Raw genomic sequence first — 20,053 nt, forward strand, 5'->3', positions numbered from 1 at the left:
ATGTAGGGAAGAGACATAGGCTATGTTGTTAACTGTTCTGTACATAAGGATAGATTGGCAGACAAAAAGATGATTGTTTCATAGATAGATAGGTAGACAGACGACAGGTGAAAGATAGATAGATAGGTACATAGATTAATAGATGATAGACATCATAGATAGATGACAGGAAGATAGATAGATAGATACATAGATAGATACATAGATACATAGATATATACATACATAGATACATAGATAGACAGACAGACCTTTAGATAGATAGATACAGATACATGTCGATTGACACAAAGCTATTGTTCATAACCAGGAGTTGAATGGTGAATAACATAGCTAAACTACAAACAAAAAGGAAGAATGAAATCCAGTTTAAAAAGTGCAGTAAGCAGCCTTAAGAAGAAAACAAATACTACCATTTGCAATGACGTGGATGGAGCAAGACGGTAGTATATTCAGAAAAATAGGGCAGGCGGATAAAGGCAATTACCAAGTGATTTCAGTCATGTGTGGAGTATAACAACAAAGAAAAACTGAAGTAAAAAAACAGCAGCAGACTCACAGAACCCGAGAGTTCACTAAAAGTAACCAAAGGAAAAAGGACTGGGCAGGGTGAGTCTGAAGGGAGGGATAAGTGTGGGGAGAAAGAATGGGGGCATTAAGTTTAGCATGTATAATGCGTGGGGTCGGGTGTGCATGGGGAGTACTGTAAAACACAGAGAAGACTAGTAGAGATCATATAGCATCTTACTACTCACTGATGGACAGTGACTGTAACGGGGACTTTTGGGGGGGACATGGTGAAGGGGTCTACAGCATCCAACTACGCTGATCGACAGTGACTGAAGAGGTTTTTCGGGGGAACTTGGTGAAGGGGGGAGCATAGTAAACATAATGTTCTTCACGTGATTGTAGATTAATGATAAACAATATTCTTTAAGTGCAATAAGTGCACAGCTCTGAATCATCAGAATAAAAGGTCAGGCACTGAGTGCTGCAAACAAAAGACACAGGGATAAAAGAAGGGATGAAAACTCAAGACACCTACGTGCTTACTTACAGGAAACTCACTTGAGATCCAAGGACACAGACAAACTACAAGGCGAAGGTGTGTGGACAAGTACCCTACACGAGTGAAACGGAAAATCAAACAATCAAGCAAATGGATTCTGTTTGAGTCCCCAGAGACAGTCAGCAGAAAATAGCCCTATCTGGCCACCGTGAATTCTTTTTGTTTGGTTTCAACAGTTCCCAGCCATAGATTTAGTGGTGCAGCAACATACTTCTCATTTTCTCTCACCTCAACAACTGAGTTGCTGCAATAATAAGAATCTGGGCCTTTGAAATCAGTGGATTTTATGATGTTCACGAATGTGAAAATCTAATAACCACCTAAAGAGGGAAGTTTGGACACTCAATAAACACGTCACTCCACAATACACTGTTAGCTCCCAACTGCTCCTATCTAGAAATTGGTGTTCCTTTTTATTTGACCATCCGTCCTATCGGCGGTGATCACGCTGATGTCCTTCAAACATGGTGGTGAGCAAAGCAACAAGTTTACTTTTCTGTCGACAACAGGCCCAGATGAATGATACTTGAGATCTTCAGGGAGCCCTTAGTCAATGAATGTGGCTAAATACAGACAGCAAGTTAGAAGGAGATGAAAGAGGACAGGGGATAGAGACAAGGGTTCATGTCCCGGCACAACCATTTCCTGGTTTTGTAGGTACACGCGGCCGACTCGAACTGCAAGTGTCTCGGTGAAGCCAGTGCTCCCTCTGCAGCCTAGATACTTTGCAGGATTTTTGGGAGCATAGTGCAGGAAAGTGATATAGGGTATATGGTTTACTGTTCTGTACAGATGGACAGATGGACAGAAAAAAGGATGATTGTTTGTGTAATTGATTAATAGATAGACAGACAGATAGATAGATATAGGTACATATCGATTAGCACAAAGCTACTGCTCATAACAAGGAGAGCAATGGTGAAAGCACATAGCAAAACTACAAACAAAAAAGAAGAATGAAATCCAGTTTAAAAAGTGCAGTAAGCAGCCATAAGAAGAAAACAAATCCTATCATTTGCAATAACGTGGATGGAGCTAGAGGGTATTATGCTCAGTCAAATAGGCCAGGCGGAGAAATACATGTACCAAATGATTTCACTCATGTGTGGAGTATGATAACAAAGAAAAACTGAAGGAAAAGACAGCAGCAGACTCACAGAACCCGAGAGTGGACTAACAGTTACCAAAGAGAAAGGGACTGGGTAGGGTTTGTGGGAAGGGAGTAATAAGTGCGGGGAAAAAGAATGGGGGCATTAGGATTAGCATGTATAATGTGTAGGGTGGGGTGTCATGGGTAGGGCTGTACAACACAGAGAAGACATGTAGTGATTCTACAGCATCTTAGTACATGCTGACGGAGAGCGGCTGTAACTGGGATTTGGGGTGACTTGGTGAAGAGGGTAGACAGAATAACATAATTTTCTGCATGTGATTGTATATTAATGAGAACAAAAAGAATTTCAAAGTGCAGTAAGAGCACAGCTCTCAAATATCAGAGTAAAAGTACAGCCTTTGAGTGCTCCAATCAAAAGACACAGGGTTAGAAGAACTGATGAAAACTCAAGACCACCTACGTGCTCCCTTACTGGAGACTCACTTGAGATCCAAGGACAAAGACAAACTACAAGCTGATGGGGCGGGGACAGGTACCCTACACAAGTGAAAGTGAGAAACAAAGAAAGAAATGGATTCTGTTTTGGACCCCAGAGAGAGTCAGTAGAAAATAGCCCTATCTAGCCACCGTGAATTCTTTTTGTTTGGTTTCAGCAGTGCTCAGGCATAGATTTATTGGTGCAGCAACTTCCTTCTCATTTCCTCTCACCTCAACAAATGAATTGCTGTAATAATATGCGTCTGGGCATTTATAATCATTGCTTTTTATGATGTTCACGAATGTAAAGAAGTAATAACCACCTAAAGAGGGAAGTTTGGACACTCAAATAAACACTTCACTCCACAACACACTCTTTGTTCCCAACTGCTCCTGTCCAGAAATAGGTGTTAATTCATATTTGTCCCTCCACCTATCAGCAGTGATCACGCCAATGTCCCTCAAACATGGTGGTGTGCAAAGGGCCAAGTACACTTTTCTGTCGACAACAGGCCCAGACGAAGGATACTTGTGGTCTTCAGGGATCACTTACTCACTGAATGTGGCTAAATAAAGTCAACAAGCGAGCAGGAAGTATAAGAGGACAGATGACAAAGATACGAGTTCAAGTCCTTTCACCTCCATTTACTGGTTTTGTAAGCACACTCTGCTGACTCTACCTGAAAGCGTATCGGTGAACACAGTGCTCTCCTTATGGCTTAGTTACCTTGCAAGGTTTCTGGAAGCATAATGTAGGGAAGAGACATAGGCTATGTTGTTAACTGTTCTGTACATAAGGATAGATTGGCAGACAAAAAGATGATTGTTTCATAGATAGATAGGTAGACAGACGACAGGTGAAAGATAGATAGATACGTACATAGATTAATAGATGATAGACATCATAGATAGATGATAGGAAGATAGATAGATAGATACATAGATAGATACATAGATACATAGATATATACATACAGAGATACATAGATAGACAGACAGACCTTTAGATAGATAGATACAGATACATGTCGATTGACACAAAGCTATTGTTCATAACCAGGAGTTGAATGGTGAATAACATAGCTAAACTACAAACAAAAAGGAAGAATGAAATCCAGTTTAAAAAGTGCAGTAAGCAGCCTTAAGAAGAAAACAAATACTACCATTTGCAATGACGTGGATGGAGCAAGACGGTAGTATGTTCAGAAAAATAGGGCAGGCGGATAAAGGCAAGTACCAAGTGATTTCACTCATGTGTGGAGTATAACAACAAAGAAAAACTGAAGTAAAAAAACAGCAGCAGACTCACAGAACCCGAGAGTTGACTAAAAGTAACCAAAGGAAAAAGGACTGGGCAGGGTGAGTCTGAAGGGAGGGATAAGTGTGGGGAGAAAGAATGGGGGCATTAAGTTTAGCATGTATAATGCGCGGGGTCGGGTGTGCATGGGGAGTACTGTACAACACAGAGAAGACTAGTAGAGATCATATAGCATCTTACTACTCACTGATGGACAGTGACTGTAACGGGGAATTTTGGGGGGGACATGGTGAAGGGGTCTACAGCATCCAACTACGCTGATCGTCAGTGACTGAAGAGGTTTTTCGGGGGGACTTGGTGAAGGGGGGAGCATAGTAAACATAATGTTCTTCACGTGATTGTAGATTAATGATAAACAATATTCTTTAAGTGCAATAAGTGCACAGCTCTGAATCATCAGAATAAAAGGTCAGGCACTGAGTGCTGCAAACAAAAGACACAGGGATAAAAGAAGGGATGAAAACTCAAGACACCTACGTGCTTACTTACAGGAGACTCACTTGAGATCCAAGGACACAGACAAACTACAAGCCGAAGGTGTGTGGACAAGTACCCTACACGAGTGAAACGGAAAATCAAACAATCAAGCAAATGGATTCTGTTTGAGTCCCCAGAGACAGTCAGCAGAAAATAGCCCTATCTGGCCACCGTGAATTCTTTTTTTTTGGTTTCAACAGTTCCCAGCCATAGATTTAGTGGTGCAGCAACATACTTCTCATTTTCTCTCACCTCAACAACTGAGTTGCTGCAATAATAAGAATCTGGGCCTTTGAAATCAGTGGATTTTATGATGTTCACGAATGTGAAAATCTAATAACCACCTAAAGAGGGAAGTTTGGACACTCAATAAACACGTCACTCCACAATACACTGTTAGCTCCCAACTGCTCCTATCTAGTAATTGGTGTTCCTTTTTATTTGACCATCCGTCCTATCGGCGGTGATCACGCTGAAGTCCTTCAAACATGGTGGTGAGCAAAGCAACAAGTTTACTTTTCTGTCGACAACAGGCCCAGAGGAATGATACTTGAGATCTTCAGGGAGCCCTTAGTCAATGAATGTGGCTAAATACAGACAGCAAGTTAGAAGGAGATGAAAGAGGACAGGGGATAGAGACAAGGGTTCAAGTCCCGGCACAACCATTTCCTGGTTTTGTAGGTACACGCGGCCGACTCGAACTGCAAGTGTCTCGGTGAACCCAGTGCTCCCTCTGCAGCCTAGATACTTTGCAGGATTTTTGGGAGCATAGTGCAGGAAAGTGATATAGGGTATATGGTTTACTGTTCTGTACAGATGGACAGATGGACAGAAAAAAGGATGATTGTTTGTGTAATTGATTAATAGATAGACAGACAGATAGATAGATATAGGTACATATCGATTAGCACAAAGCTACTGCTCATAACAAGGAGAGCAATGGTGAAAGCACATTGCAAAACTACAAACAAAAAAGAAGAATGAAATCCAGTTTAAAAAGTGCAGTAAGCAGCCATAAGAAGAAAACAAATCCTATCATTTGCAATAACGTGGATGGAGCTAGAGGGTATTATGCTCAGTCAAATAGGCCAGGCGGAGAAATACATGTACCAAATGATTTCACTCATGTGTGGAGTATGATAACAAAGAAAAACTGAAGGAAAAGACAGCAGCAGACTCACAGAACCCGAGAGTGGACTAACAGTTACCAAAGAGAAAGGGACTGGGTAGGGTTTGTGGGAAGGGAGTAATAAGTGCGGGGAAAAAGAATGGGGGCATTAGGATTAGCATGTATAATGTGTAGGGTGGGGTGTCATGGGTAGGGCTGTACAACACAGAGAAGACATGTAGTGATTCTACAGCATCTTAGTACATGCTGACGGAGAGCGGCTGTAACTGGGATTTGGGGTGACTTGGTGAAGAGGGTAGACAGAATAACATAATTTTCTGCATGTGATTGTATATTAATGAGAACAAAAAGAATTTCAAAGTGCAGTAAGAGCACAGCTCTCAAATATCAGAGTAAAAGTACAGCCTTTGAGTGCTCCAATCAAAAGACACAGGGTTAGAAGAACTGATGAAAACTCAAGACCACCTACGTGCTCCCTTACTGGAGACTCACTTGAGATCCAAGGACAAAGACAAACTACAAGCTGATGGGGCGGGGACAGGTACCCTACACAAGTGAAAGTGAGAAACAAAGAAAGAAATGGATTCTGTTTTGGACCCCAGAGAGAGTCAGTAGAAAATAGCCCTATCTAGCCACCGTGAATTCTTTTTGTTTGGTTTCAGCAGTGCTCAGGCATAGATTTATTGGTGCAGCAACTTCCTTCTCATTTCCTCTCACCTCAACAAATGAATTGCTGTAATAATATGCGTCTGGGCATTTATAATCATTGCTTTTTATGATGTTCACGAATGTAAAGAAGTAATAACCACCTAAAGAGGGAAGTTTGGACACTCAAATAAACACTTCACTCCACAACACACTCTTTGTTCCCAACTGCTCCTGTCCAGAAATAGGTGTTAATTCATATTTGTCCCTCCACCTATCAGCAGTGATCACGCCAATGTCCCTCAAACATGGTGGTGTGCAAAGGGCCAAGTACACTTTTCTGTCGACAACAGGCCCAGACGAAGGATACTTGTGGTCTTCAGGGATCACTTACTCACTGAATGTGGCTAAATAAAGTCAACAAGCGAGCAGGAAGTATAAGAGGACAGATGACAAAGATACGAGTTCAAGTCCTTTCACCTCCATTTACTGGTTTTGTAAGCACACTCTGCTGACTCTACCTGAAAGCGTATCGGTGAACACAGTGCTCTCCTTATGGCTTAGTTACCTTGCAAGGTTTCTGGAAGCATAATGTAGGGAAGAGACATAGGCTATGTTGTTAACTGTTCTGTACATAAGGATAGATTGGCAGACAAAAAGATGATTGTTTCATAGATAGATAGGTAGACAGACGACAGGTGAAAGATAGATAGATACGTACATAGATTAATAGATGATAGACATCATAGATAGATGATAGGAAGATAGATAGATAGATACATAGATAGATACATAGATACATAGATATATACATACAGAGATACATAGATAGACAGACAGACCTTTAGATAGATAGATACAGATACATGTCGATTGACACAAAGCTATTGTTCATAACCAGGAGTTGAATGGTGAATAACATAGCTAAACTACAAACAAAAAGGAAGAATGAAATCCAGTTTAAAAAGTGCAGTAAGCAGCCTTAAGAAGAAAACAAATACTACCATTTGCAATGACGTGGATGGAGCAAGACGGTAGTATGTTCAGAAAAATAGGGCAGGCGGATAAAGGCAAGTACCAAGTGATTTCACTCATGTGTGGAGTATAACAACAAAGAAAAACTGAAGTAAAAAAACAGCAGCAGACTCACAGAACCCGAGAGTTGACTAAAAGTAACCAAAGGAAAAAGGACTGGGCAGGGTGAGTCTGAAGGGAGGGATAAGTGTGGGGAGAAAGAATGGGGGCATTAAGTTTAGCATGTATAATGCGCGGGGTCGGGTGTGCATGGGGAGTACTGTACAACACAGAGAAGACTAGTAGAGATCATATAGCATCTTACTACTCACTGATGGACAGTGACTGTAACGGGGAATTTTGGGGGGGACATGGTGAAGGGGTCTACAGCATCCAACTACGCTGATCGTCAGTGACTGAAGAGGTTTTTCGGGGGGACTTGGTGAAGGGGGGAGCATAGTAAACATAATGTTCTTCACGTGATTGTAGATTAATGATAAACAATATTCTTTAAGTGCAATAAGTGCACAGCTCTGAATCATCAGAATAAAAGGTCAGGCACTGAGTGCTGCAAACAAAAGACACAGGGATAAAAGAAGGGATGAAAACTCAAGACACCTACGTGCTTACTTACAGGAGACTCACTTGAGATCCAAGGACACAGACAAACTACAAGCCGAAGGTGTGTGGACAAGTACCCTACACGAGTGAAACGGAAAATCAAACAATCAAGCAAATGGATTCTGTTTGAGTCCCCAGAGACAGTCAGCAGAAAATAGCCCTATCTGGCCACCGTGAATTCTTTTTGTTTGGTTTCAACAGTTCCCAGCCATAGATTTAGTGGTGCAGCAACATACTTCTCATTTTCTCTCACCTCAACAACTGAGTTGCTGCAATAATAAGAATCTGGGCCTTTGAAATCAGTGGATTTTATGATGTTCACGAATGTGAAAATCTAATAACCACCTAAAGAGGGAAGTTTGGACACTCAATAAACACGTCACTCCACAATACACTGTTAGCTCCCAACTGCTCCTATCTAGTAATTGGTGTTCCTTTTTATTTGACCATCCGTCCTATCGGCGGTGATCACGCTGAAGTCCTTCAAACATGGTGGTGAGCAAAGCAACAAGTTTACTTTTCTGTCGACAACAGGCCCAGAGGAATGATACTTGAGATCTTCAGGGAGCCCTTAGTCAATGAATGTGGCTAAATACAGACAGCAAGTTAGAAGGAGATGAAAGAGGACAGGGGATAGAGACAAGGGTTCAAGTCCCGGCACAACCATTTCCTGGTTTTGTAGGTACACGCGGCCGACTCGAACTGCAAGTGTCTCGGTGAACCCAGTGCTCCCTCTGCAGCCTAGATACTTTGCAGGATTTTTGGGAGCATAGTGCAGGAAAGTGATATAGGGTATATGGTTAACTGTTCTGTACAGATGGACAGATGGACAGAAAAAAGGATGATTGTTTGTGTAATTGATTAATAGATAGACAGACAGATAGATAGATATAGGTACATATCGATTAGCACAAAGCTACTGCTCATAACAAGGAGAGCAATGGTGAAAGCACATTGCAAAACTACAAACAAAAAAGAAGAATGAAATCCAGTTTAAAAAGTGCAGTAAGCAGCCATAAGAAGAAAACAAATCCTATCATTTGCAATAACGTGGATGGAGCTAGAGGGTATTATGCTCAGTCAAATAGGCCAGGCGGAGAAATACATGTACCAAATGATTTCACTCATGTGTGGAGTATGATAACAAAGAAAAACTGAAGGAAAAGACAGCAGCAGACTCACAGAACCCGAGAGTGGACTAACAGTTACCAAAGAGAAAGGGACTGGGTAGGGTTTGTGGGAAGGGAGTAATAAGTGCGGGGAAAAAGAATGGGGGCATTAGGATTAGCATGTATAATGTGTAGGGTGGGGTGTCATGGGTAGGGCTGTACAACACAGAGAAGACATGTAGTGATTCTACAGCATCTTAGTACATGCTGACGGAGAGCGGCTGTAACTGGGATTTGGGGTGACTTGGTGAAGAGGGTAGACAGAATAACATAATTTTCTGCATGTGATTGTATATTAATGAGAACAAAAAGAATTTCAAAGTGCAGTAAGAGCACAGCTCTCAAATATCAGAATAAAAGTACAGCCTTTGAGTGCTCCAATCAAAAGACACAGGGTTAGAAGAACTGATGAAAACTCAAGACCACCTACGTGCTCCCTTACTGGAGACTCACTTGAGATCCAAGGACAAAGACAAACTACAAGCTGAAGGGGCGGGGACAGGTACCCTACACAAGTGAAACTGAGAAACAAAGAAAGAAATGGATTCTGTTTTGGACCCCAGAGAGAGTCAGTAGAAAATAGCCCTATCTAGCCACCGTGAATTCTTTTTGTTTGGTTTCAGCAGTGCTCAGGCATAGATTTAGTGGTGCAGCAACTTCCTTCTCATTTCCTCTCACCTCAACAAATGAATTGCTGTAATAATATGAGTCTGGGCATTTATAATCATTGCTTTTTATGATGTTCACGAATGTAAAGAAGTAATAACCACCTAAAGAGGGAAGTTTGGACACTCAAATAAACACTTCACTCCACAACACACTCTTTGTTCCCAACTGCTCCTGTCCAGAAATAGGTGTTAATTCATATTTGTCCCTCCACCTATCAGCAGTGATCACGCCAATGTCCCTCAAACATGGTGGTGTGCAAAGGGCCAAGTACACTTTTCTGTCGACAACAGGCCCAGACGAAGGATACTTGTGGTCTTCAGGGATCACTTACTCACTGAATGTGGCTAAATAAAGTCAGCAAGCGAGCAGGAAGTATAAGAGGACAGATGACAAAGATACGAGTTCAAGTCCTTTCACCTCCATTTACTGGTTTTGTAAGCACACTCTGCTGACTCTACCTGAAAGCGTATCAGTGAACACAGTGCTCTCCTTATGGCTTAGTTACCTTGCAAGGTTTCTGGAAGCATAATGTAGGGAAGAGACATAGGCTATGTTGTTAACTGTTCTGCACATAAGGATAGATTGGCAGACAAAAAGATGATTGTTTCATAGATAGATAGGTAGACAGACGACAGGTGAAAGATAGATAGAAAGGTACATAGATTAATAGATGATAGACATCATAGATAGATGATAGGAAGATAGATAGATAGATACATAGATAGATACATAAATACATAGATATATACATACATAGATACATAGACAAACAGACCTTTGGATAGATAGATAGAGATACATGTCGATTGACACAAAGCTATTGTTCATAACCAGGAGTTGAATGGTGAATAACATAGCTAAACTACAAACAAAAAGGAAGAATGAAATCCAGTTTAAAAAGTGCTGTAAGCAGCCTTAAGAAGAAAACAAATACTACCATTTGCAATGACGTGGATGGAGCAAGACGGTAGTATGTTCAGAAAAATAGGGCAGGCGGATAAAGGCAAGTACCAAGTGATTTCACTCATGTGTGGAGTATAACAACAAAGAAAAACTGAAGTAAAAAAACAGCAGCAGACTCACAGAACCCGAGAGTTGACTAAAAGTAACCAAAGGAAAAAGGACTGGGCAGGGTGAGTCTGAAGGGAGGGATAAGTGTGGGGAGAAAGAATGGGGGCATTAAGTTTAGCATGTATAATGCGCGGGGTCGGGTGTGCATGGGTAGTACTGTACAACACAGAGAAGACTAGTAGAGATCATATAGCATCTTACTACTCATTGATGGACAGTGACTGTAACGCGGACTTTTGGGGGAGACATGGTGAAGGGGTCTACAGCATCCAACTACGCTGATCGACAGTGACTGAAGAGGTTTTTCGGGGGGACTTGCTGAAGAGGGGGAGCCTAGTCAACATAATGTTCTTCACGTGATTGTAGATTAATGATAAAAAATATTCTTTAAGTGCAATAAGTGCACAGCTCTGAATCATCAGAATAAAAGGTCAGGCACTGAGTGCTGCAATCAAAAGACACAAGGATAAAAGAAAGGATGAAAAGTCAAGACACCTACGTGCTTACTTACAGCAGACACACTTGAGATCCAAGGACACAGACAAACTACCATCCGAAGGTGTGTGGACAAGTACCCTACACGAGTGTAACTGAAAATCAAACAATCAAGCAAATGGATTCTGTTTGAGTCCCCAGAGACAGTCAGCAGAAAATAGCCCTATCTGGCCACCGTGAATTCTTTTTGTTTGGTTTCAACAGTTCCCAGAAATAGATTTAGTGGTGCAGCAACATACTTCTCATTTTCTCTCACCTCAACAACTGAGTTGTTGTAATAATAAGCATCTGGGCCTTTGAAATCAGTGGATTTTATGATATTCACGATTGTGAAAATCTAATAACCACCTAAAGAGGGAAGTTTGGACACTCAAATAAACACGTCACTCCACAATACACTGTTAGCTCCCAACTGCTCCTGTCTAGAAATTGGTGTTCCTTTTTGTTTGACCCTCCGTCCTATCGGCGGTGATCACGCTGATGTCCTTCAAACATGGTGGTGAGCAAAGCAACAAGTTTAATTTTCTGTCGACAACAGGCCCAGAGGAATGATACTTGAGATCTTCAGGGAGCACTTAGTCAATGAATGTGGCTAAATACAGACAGCAAGTTAGAAGGAGATGAAAGAGGACAGAGGGGAGAGACACGGGATCAAGACCCAGCACAACCATTTCCTGGTTTTGTAGGTACACGCGGCCGACTCGAACTGCAAGTGTCTCGGTGAACCCTGTGCTCCCTCTGCAGCTTAGATACTTTGCAGGATTTTGGGGAGTATAGTGTGGGAAAGTGATATAGGGTATACGGTTAACTGTTCTGTACACATGGACAGATGGACACACAAAAAATGATTGATTAAGTGATTGATAAATAGATAGACAGACAGATAGATAGATATAGGCACATATAGATTAACACAATGCTACTGCTCATAACAAGGAGAGCAATGGTGAAAGCACATAGCAAAACTACAAACAAAAAAGAAGAATGAAATCCAGTTTAAAAAGTGCAGTAAGCAGCCATAAGAAGAAAACAAATCCTATCATTTGCAATAACGTGGATGGAGCTAGAGCGTATTATGCTCAGTCAAATAGGCCAGGCGGAGAAATACATGTACCAAATGATTTCACTCATGTGTTGAGTATGATAACAAAGAAAAACTGAAGGAAAGACAGCAGCAGACTCACAGAACCCGAGAGTGGACTAACAGTTACCAAAGAGAAAGGGACTGGGTAGGGTTTGTGGGAAGGGAGTAATAAGTGCGGGGAAAAAGAATGGGGGCATTAGGATTAGCATGTATAATGTGTAGGGTGGGGTGTCATGGGTAGGGCTGTACAGCACAGAGAATACATGTAGTCATTCTTCAGCATCTTAGTACATGATGATGGAGAGCGGCTGTAACTGGGATTTGGGGTGACTTGGTGAAGAGGGTAGACAGAATAACATAATTTTCTGCATGTGATTGTATATTAATGAGAACAAAAAGAATTTCAAAGTGCAGTAAGAGCACAGCTCTCAAATATCAGAATAAAAGTACAGCCTTTGAGTGCTCCAATCAAAAGACACAGGGTTAGAAGAACTGATGAAAACTCAAGACCACCTACGTGCTCCCTTACTGGAGACTCACTTGAGATCCAAGGACACAGACATATTACAAGCTGAAGGGGCGGGGACAGGTACCCTACACAAGTGAAACTGAGAAACAAAGAAAGAAATGGATTCTGTTTTGGACCCCAGAGAGAGTCAGTAGAAAATAGCCCTATCTAACAACCGTGAATTCTTTTTGTTTGGTTTCAGCAGTGCTCAGGCATAGATTTAGTGGTGCAGCAACTTCCTTCTCATTTCCTCTCACCTCATCAAATGAATTGCTGTAATAATATGCGTCTGGGCATTTATAATCATTGCTTTTTATGATGTTCACGAATGTAAAGAAGTAATAACCACCTAAAGAGGGAAGTTTGGACACTCAAATAAACACTTCACTCCACAACACACTCTTTGTTCCCAACTGCTCCTGTCCAGAAATAGGTGTTAATTCATATTTGTCCCTCCACCTATCAGCAGTGATCACGCCAATGTCCCTCAAACATGGTGGTGTGCAAAGGGCCAAGTACACTTTTCTGTCGACAACAGGCCCAGACGAAGGATACTTGTGGTCTTCAGGGATCACTTACTCACTGAATGTGGCTAAATAAAGTCAACAAGCGAGCACGAAGTATAAGAGGACAGAGGACAAAGATACGGGTTCAAGTCCTTTCACCTCCATTTACTGGTTTTGTAAGCACACTCTGCTGACTCTACCTGAAAGCGAATCTTTGAACACAATGCTCTCCTTATGGCTTAGTTACCTTGCAAGAGTTCGTGAAGCATAATGTAGGGAAGAGACATAGGCTATGTTGTTAACTGTTCTGTACATAAGGATAGATGGGCAGACAAAAAGATGATTGTTTCATAGATAGATAGGTAGACAGACGACAGGTGAAAGATAGATAGATAGGTACATAGATTAATAGATGATAGACATCACAGATAGATGATAGGAAGATAGATAGATACATAGATAGATACATAGACACATACATATATACATACATAGATACATAGATAGACAGACAGGCCTTTAGATAGATAGATACAGATACATGTCGATTGACACAAAGCTAATGTTCATAACCAGGAGTTGAATGGTGAATAACAGCTAAACTACAAACAAAAAGGAAGAATGAAATCCAGTTTAAAAAGTGCAGTAAGCAGCCTTAAGAAGAAAACAAATACTACCACTTGCAATGACGTGAATGGAGCAAGACGGTAGTATGTTCAGAAAAATAGGGCAGGCGGATAAAGGCAAGTACCAAGTGATTTCACTCATGTGTTGGGTATAACAACAAAGAAAAACTGAAGTAAATAAACAGCAGCAGACTCACAGAACCCGAGAGTTGACTAAAAGATACCAAAGGAAAAAGGACTGGGCAGGGTGAGTCTGAAGGGAGGGATAAGTGTGGGGAGTAAGAATGGGGGCATTAAGTTTAGCATGTATAATGCGCAGAGTCGGGTGTGCATGGGGAGCACTGTAGAACACAGAGAAGATTAGTAGAGATCATATAGCATCTTACTACTCACTGATGGACAGTGACTGTAACGTAGACTTTTGGGGGGGACATGGTGAAGGGGTCTACAGCATCCAACTACGCTGATCGACAGTGACAGAAGAGGTTTTTCGGGGGTACTTGGTGAATGGGGGAGCATAGTAAACATAATGTTCTTCTCGTGATTGTAGATTAATGATAAAAAATATTCTTTAAGTGCAATAAGTTCACAGCTCTGAATCATCAGAATAAAAGGTCAGGCCTTGAGTGCTGCAAACAAAAGACACAAGGATAAAAGAAGGGATGAAAACTCAAGACACCTACGTGCTTACTTACAGGAGACTCACTTGAGATCCAAGGACAGAGACAAACTACAAGCCGAAGGTGAGTGGACAAGTACCCTACACGAGTGAAACGGAAAATCAAACAATCAAGCAAATGGATTCTGTTTGAGTCCCCAGAGACAGTCAGCAGAAAATAGCCCTATCTGGCCACCGTGAATTCTTTTTGTTTGGTTTCAACAGTTCCCAGCCATAGATTTAGTGGTGCAGCAACATACTTCTCATTTTCTCTCACCTCAACAACTGAGTTGCTGCAATAATAAGCACCTGGGCCTTTGAAATCAGTGGATTTTATGATGTTCACGAATGTGAAAATCTAATAGCCACCTAAAGAGGGAAGTTTGGACATGCAAATAAACACGTCACTCCACAATACACTGTTAGCTCCCAAATGCTCCTGTCTAGAAATTGGTGTTCCTTTTTATATGACCCTCCGTCCTATCGGCGGTGATCACGCTGATGTCCTTCAAACATGGTGGTGAGCAAAGCAACAAGTTTACTTTTCTGTCGACAACAGGCCCAGAGGAATGATACTTGAGATCTTCAGGGAGCACTTAGTCAATGAATGTGGCTAAATACAGACAGCAAGTTAGAAGGAGATGAAAGAGGACAGAGGATAGAGACACGGGTTCAAGTCCCAGCACAACCATTTCCTGTTTTTGTAGGTACACGTGGCTGACTCGAACTGCAAGTGTCTCGGTGAACGCAGTGCTCCCTCTGCAGCCTAGATACTTTGCAGGATTTTGGGGAGCATAGTGTAGGAAAGTGATAAAGGGTGTATGGTTAACTGTTCTGTACACATGGACAGATGGACAGACAAAAAGATGATTGATTGAGTGATTGATAAATAGATAGACAGACAGATAGATATTGCATTCATGTCGAATAACACAAAGCTACTGCTCATAACAAGGAGAGCAATGGTGAAAGCACATAGCAAAACTACAAACAAAAAAGAAGAACTAAATCCAGTTTAAAAAGTGCAGTAAGCAGCCATAAGAAGAAAACAAATCCTTTCATTTGCAATAACGTGGATGGAGCTAGAGTGTATTATGCTCAGTCAAAAAGGCCAGGCGGAGAAATACATGTACCAAATGATTTCACTCATGTGTGGAGTATGATAAGAAAGAAAAACTGCAGGAAAAGACAGCAGCAGACTCACAGAACCCGAGAGTGGACTAACAGTTACCAAAGAGAAAGGGACTGTTTAGGGTTTGTGGGAAGGAAGTAATAAGGGCGGGGAAAAGAATGGGGGCATTAGGATTAGCATGCATAATGTGTAGGGTAGGGGGTCATGGGTATGGCTGTACAACATAGAGAAGACATGTAGTGATTCTACAGAATCTTATTACATGCTGATGGTCAGCGACTGTAACTGGGATTTGGGGGGAATATGGTGAAGGGGGTCGACTGGAAAACATAATGTTCTGCATGTGATTTTATATTAAAGAGAACAAAAAAATTTCAAAGTGCAGTAAGAGCACAGCTCTCAAATATCAGAATGAAAGTACAGGCTTTGAGTGCTCCAATCAGAAGACACAGGTTTAGAAGTACTGATGAAAACTCAAGACCACATACGTGCTCCCTTACTGGAGACACACTTGAGATCCAAGGATATAGACAAACTACAAGCTGAAGGGGCGGGGACAGGTATCCTATACATGTGAAACTGAGAAACAAACAAACAAACGGATTCTGCTTGAGTCCCCAGAGAGAGTCAGTAAAAAATAGCCCTATCAAGCCACCGTGAATACTTTTTGTTTGGTTTCAGTAGTGCTCAGGCATAGATTTAGTTTTGCAGCAACTTCCTTCTCATTTTCTCTCACCTCAACAAATGAATTGCTGTAATAATATGCGTCTGGGCTTTTAAAATCATTGCGTTTTATGATGTTCAGGAATGTAATGAAGTAATAACCACATAAAGAGGGAAGATTGGACCCTCAAATAAACACTTCACTCCACAACACACTCTTTGTTCCAATTGCTCCTGTCCAGAAATAGGTGTTCCTTTATGTTTGTCCCTCCACCTAATAGCAGTGATCACGCCAATGTCCCTCAAACATGGCGGTGTGCAAAGAAAAATGTACACTTATCTGTCGACAACAGGCCCAGACGAAGGATACTTGTGGTCTTCAGGGATCACTTTCTCACTGAATGTGGCTAAATAAAGTAACCAAGCGAGCAGGAAGTAGAAGGGGACAGAGGACAAAGATACGGGTTCAAGTCCTTTAACCTCCATTTACTGGTTTTGTAAGCAGACGCGGCATACTCTACCTGAAAGTGTGTCGGTGAACACAGTGCTCTCCTTATGGCTTAGTTACCTTGCAAGATTTCTTGAAGCATAATGTAGGGAAGAGACATAGGCTATGTTGTTATCTATTGTGTACAGATGGATTGTTGTGCTGACAAAAAGATGATTGATTCATAGATAGATATTTAGACAGACCACAGGTGAAAGATAGAAATATAGGTACATAGATTGACAGATGGTAGACATCATAGATAGGTGATAGGAAGTTAGATAGACAGATACATAGATACATACATACATAGATACATAGATGGACAGACAGACCGTTAGATAGATAGATACAGATACATATCGATTGACACAAAGATATTTTTCATAACCAGGAGTTGAATGGTGAATAACATAGCTAAACCACAAACAAAAAGGAAGAATGAAATCCAGTTTAAAGAGTGCAGTAAGCAGCCTTAAAGAGAAAACAAATACAACCGTTTGCAATGACGTGGATGGAGCTAGATGGTAGTATGTTCAGAGAAATAGGCCAGGCGGAGAAAGACAAGTACCAAGTGATTTCACTCATGTGTGGAGTACGACAACAAAGAAAAACTGAAGGAAAAAACAGCAGCAGACACACAGAACCCGAGAGTGGACTAACAGTTACCAAAGAGCAAGGGACTGTGTAGGGTTTGTGGGAAGGGAGTGATAATGGCGGAAAAAAGAATGGGGGCATTAGGATTAGCAAGAATAATGTGTAGGGTGTAGGGTCATATGGAGGGCTTTACAACACGGAGAAGACAAGTAGTGATTCTACAGCATCTTAATGCATGCTGATGGATATCGACTGTAACTGGGATTTGGCGAGGACTTGGTGAAGGAGGTAGACTAGTAAACATATTGTTCTGCTTATAATTGTATATTAATGAGAACAAAAAGAATTTCAAAGTGCAGTAAGAGCATAGCTCTCAAATATTAGAATAAAAGTACTGGCTTTGACTACTCCAATCAAAAGACACTGGGTTAGAAGTACAGATGAAAACTCATGATCACCTATGTGCTCCCATACTGGTCACTCACTTGAGATCCAAGGACACAGACAAACTACAAGCTGAATTGGCGCGGACAGGTACCATATACAAGTGAATCTGAGAAACAAAGAAACAAATGGATTCTGCTTGTGTCCCCAGAGACAGTCACTAGAAAATAGTCCTACCTAGCCACCGTGAATTCTTTTTGTTTGGTTTCAGCAGTGCCCAGGTATAGATTTAGTGGTACTGCAATGTCCTTCTCATTTATTCTCACATCAACAAATGAATTGCTGTAATAATATGCATCTGGACATTTGAAATCACTGGGTTTTATGATGTTCACGATTGTAAAGATGTAATAACCACATAAAGAGGGATGTTTGAACACTGAACCAAACACGTCTCTCCACAACAAACAATTTGCTCCCAAATGCTCCTGTCTAGAAATAGGTGTTCCTTTTTATTTGTCCCTCCTCCTATTAGTGGTGAACACGCCTATGTCCCTAAAACATGGTGGTGAGTAAAGCTACCAGTATACTTTTATGTCTACAACAGGCAGAGAGGAAGTATACTTGGGGTCTTCAGAGAGCACTTAGGCAATGAATGTAGCTAAATACTGTTAGCAAGCGAGAAGGAGGTATAAGAGGACAGAGGACAGAGATACGGTTTCAAGTCCCTGCACCACCATTTACTGGTTTTGTAAGCACACGCGGCTGACTCGATCTGCAAGTGTCTCAGTGAGCCCAGTGCTCTCCCTGTGGCCTAGTGACCTTGCAATATTTTTGGAAGCATAATGTAGGGAAGTGACATAGGTGATGTTGTTAACTGTTCTGTACATAAGGATAGATGGGCAGACAGAAAGATGATTTATTCATAGATAGACAGATAGATACATGACAGATGAGAGACAGATAGATGATACACATGATAGATGAAAGGAAGCTAGATAGATGGATAGATATATAGAGAGAAGGACAGAGAGACAGAATTATATATAGAAAGATAGATAGATATACAGACAGACAGAGCAATAAATAGATACAGATACATATCGATTGACACAAAGCTGTTGCTCATAACCAGGAGATGAATGGTGAGAGCTCATAGCTAAACTACAAACAAAAAGGAAGAATGAAACCCTGTTTACAAAGTGCTGTAAGCAGCCATAAGAAGAAAACAAATCCTACCATTTGCAATGACGTGGATGGAGCTAGACGGTAGTATGTTCAGAGAAATAGGTCAGGCGGCGAAAGACAAGTATCAAATGATTTCACTCATGTGTGGAGTATAACAACAAAGAAAAACTGAAGGAAAAAAACAGCAGCAGACTCACAGAACCTGAGAGTTGACTGAAAGTTGCCAAAGGGAAAAGGACTGGGCAGGGAGGTTCTCAAGGAAGGGATAAGTTTGGTGAGAAAGAATGGGGGCATTAGGATTAGCATGTATATTGTGTGGGGTCGGGAAGGCATGGGGAGTGCTGTACAACACAGAGAAGACTATTAGAGATTATATAGCATCTTACTACTCACTGATGGACAGCGAATGAAGAGGATTTTCGGGGGGACTTGGTGAAGGGGGAGTATAGTAAACATAAGGTTCTTCACGTAATTGTAGACTAATGATAACAAAAAAATATTTTTAAGTGCAATAAGGGCACAGCACTGAATCATCAGAATAAAAGGTCAGGCTCTGAGAGCTGCAAACAAAAGACACAGGGTTAAAAGAACGGATGAAAACTCAAAAAACCTACGTGCTTCCTTACAGGAGACTAACTTGAGGTCCAAGGACACAGTCAAATTACAAGCTGAAGGTGTAGGGACAAGTACCCTACACGAGTGAAACTGAAAAAGAAACAATCAAATAAATGGATTGTATTTGAGCCCCCAGAGACAGTCAGTAGAAAATAGCCCTATCTGGCCACAGTGAATTCTTTTTTTTTTTTTCAGCAGGGCCAAGCCATAGATATAGTGGTGCAGCAACGTCCTTCTCATTTTCTCTCACATCAGCAACTGAGTTGCTGTAATAATAAGCATCTGGGCCTTTGAAATCGGTGTGTTTTATGATCTTCACGAATGTGAAGTAATAACC

Source organism: Manis pentadactyla, chromosome X (genome assembly GCF_030020395.1).
Source record: "Manis pentadactyla isolate mManPen7 chromosome X, mManPen7.hap1, whole genome shotgun sequence".
NCBI lineage: Eukaryota > Metazoa > Chordata > Mammalia > Pholidota > Manidae > Manis > Manis pentadactyla.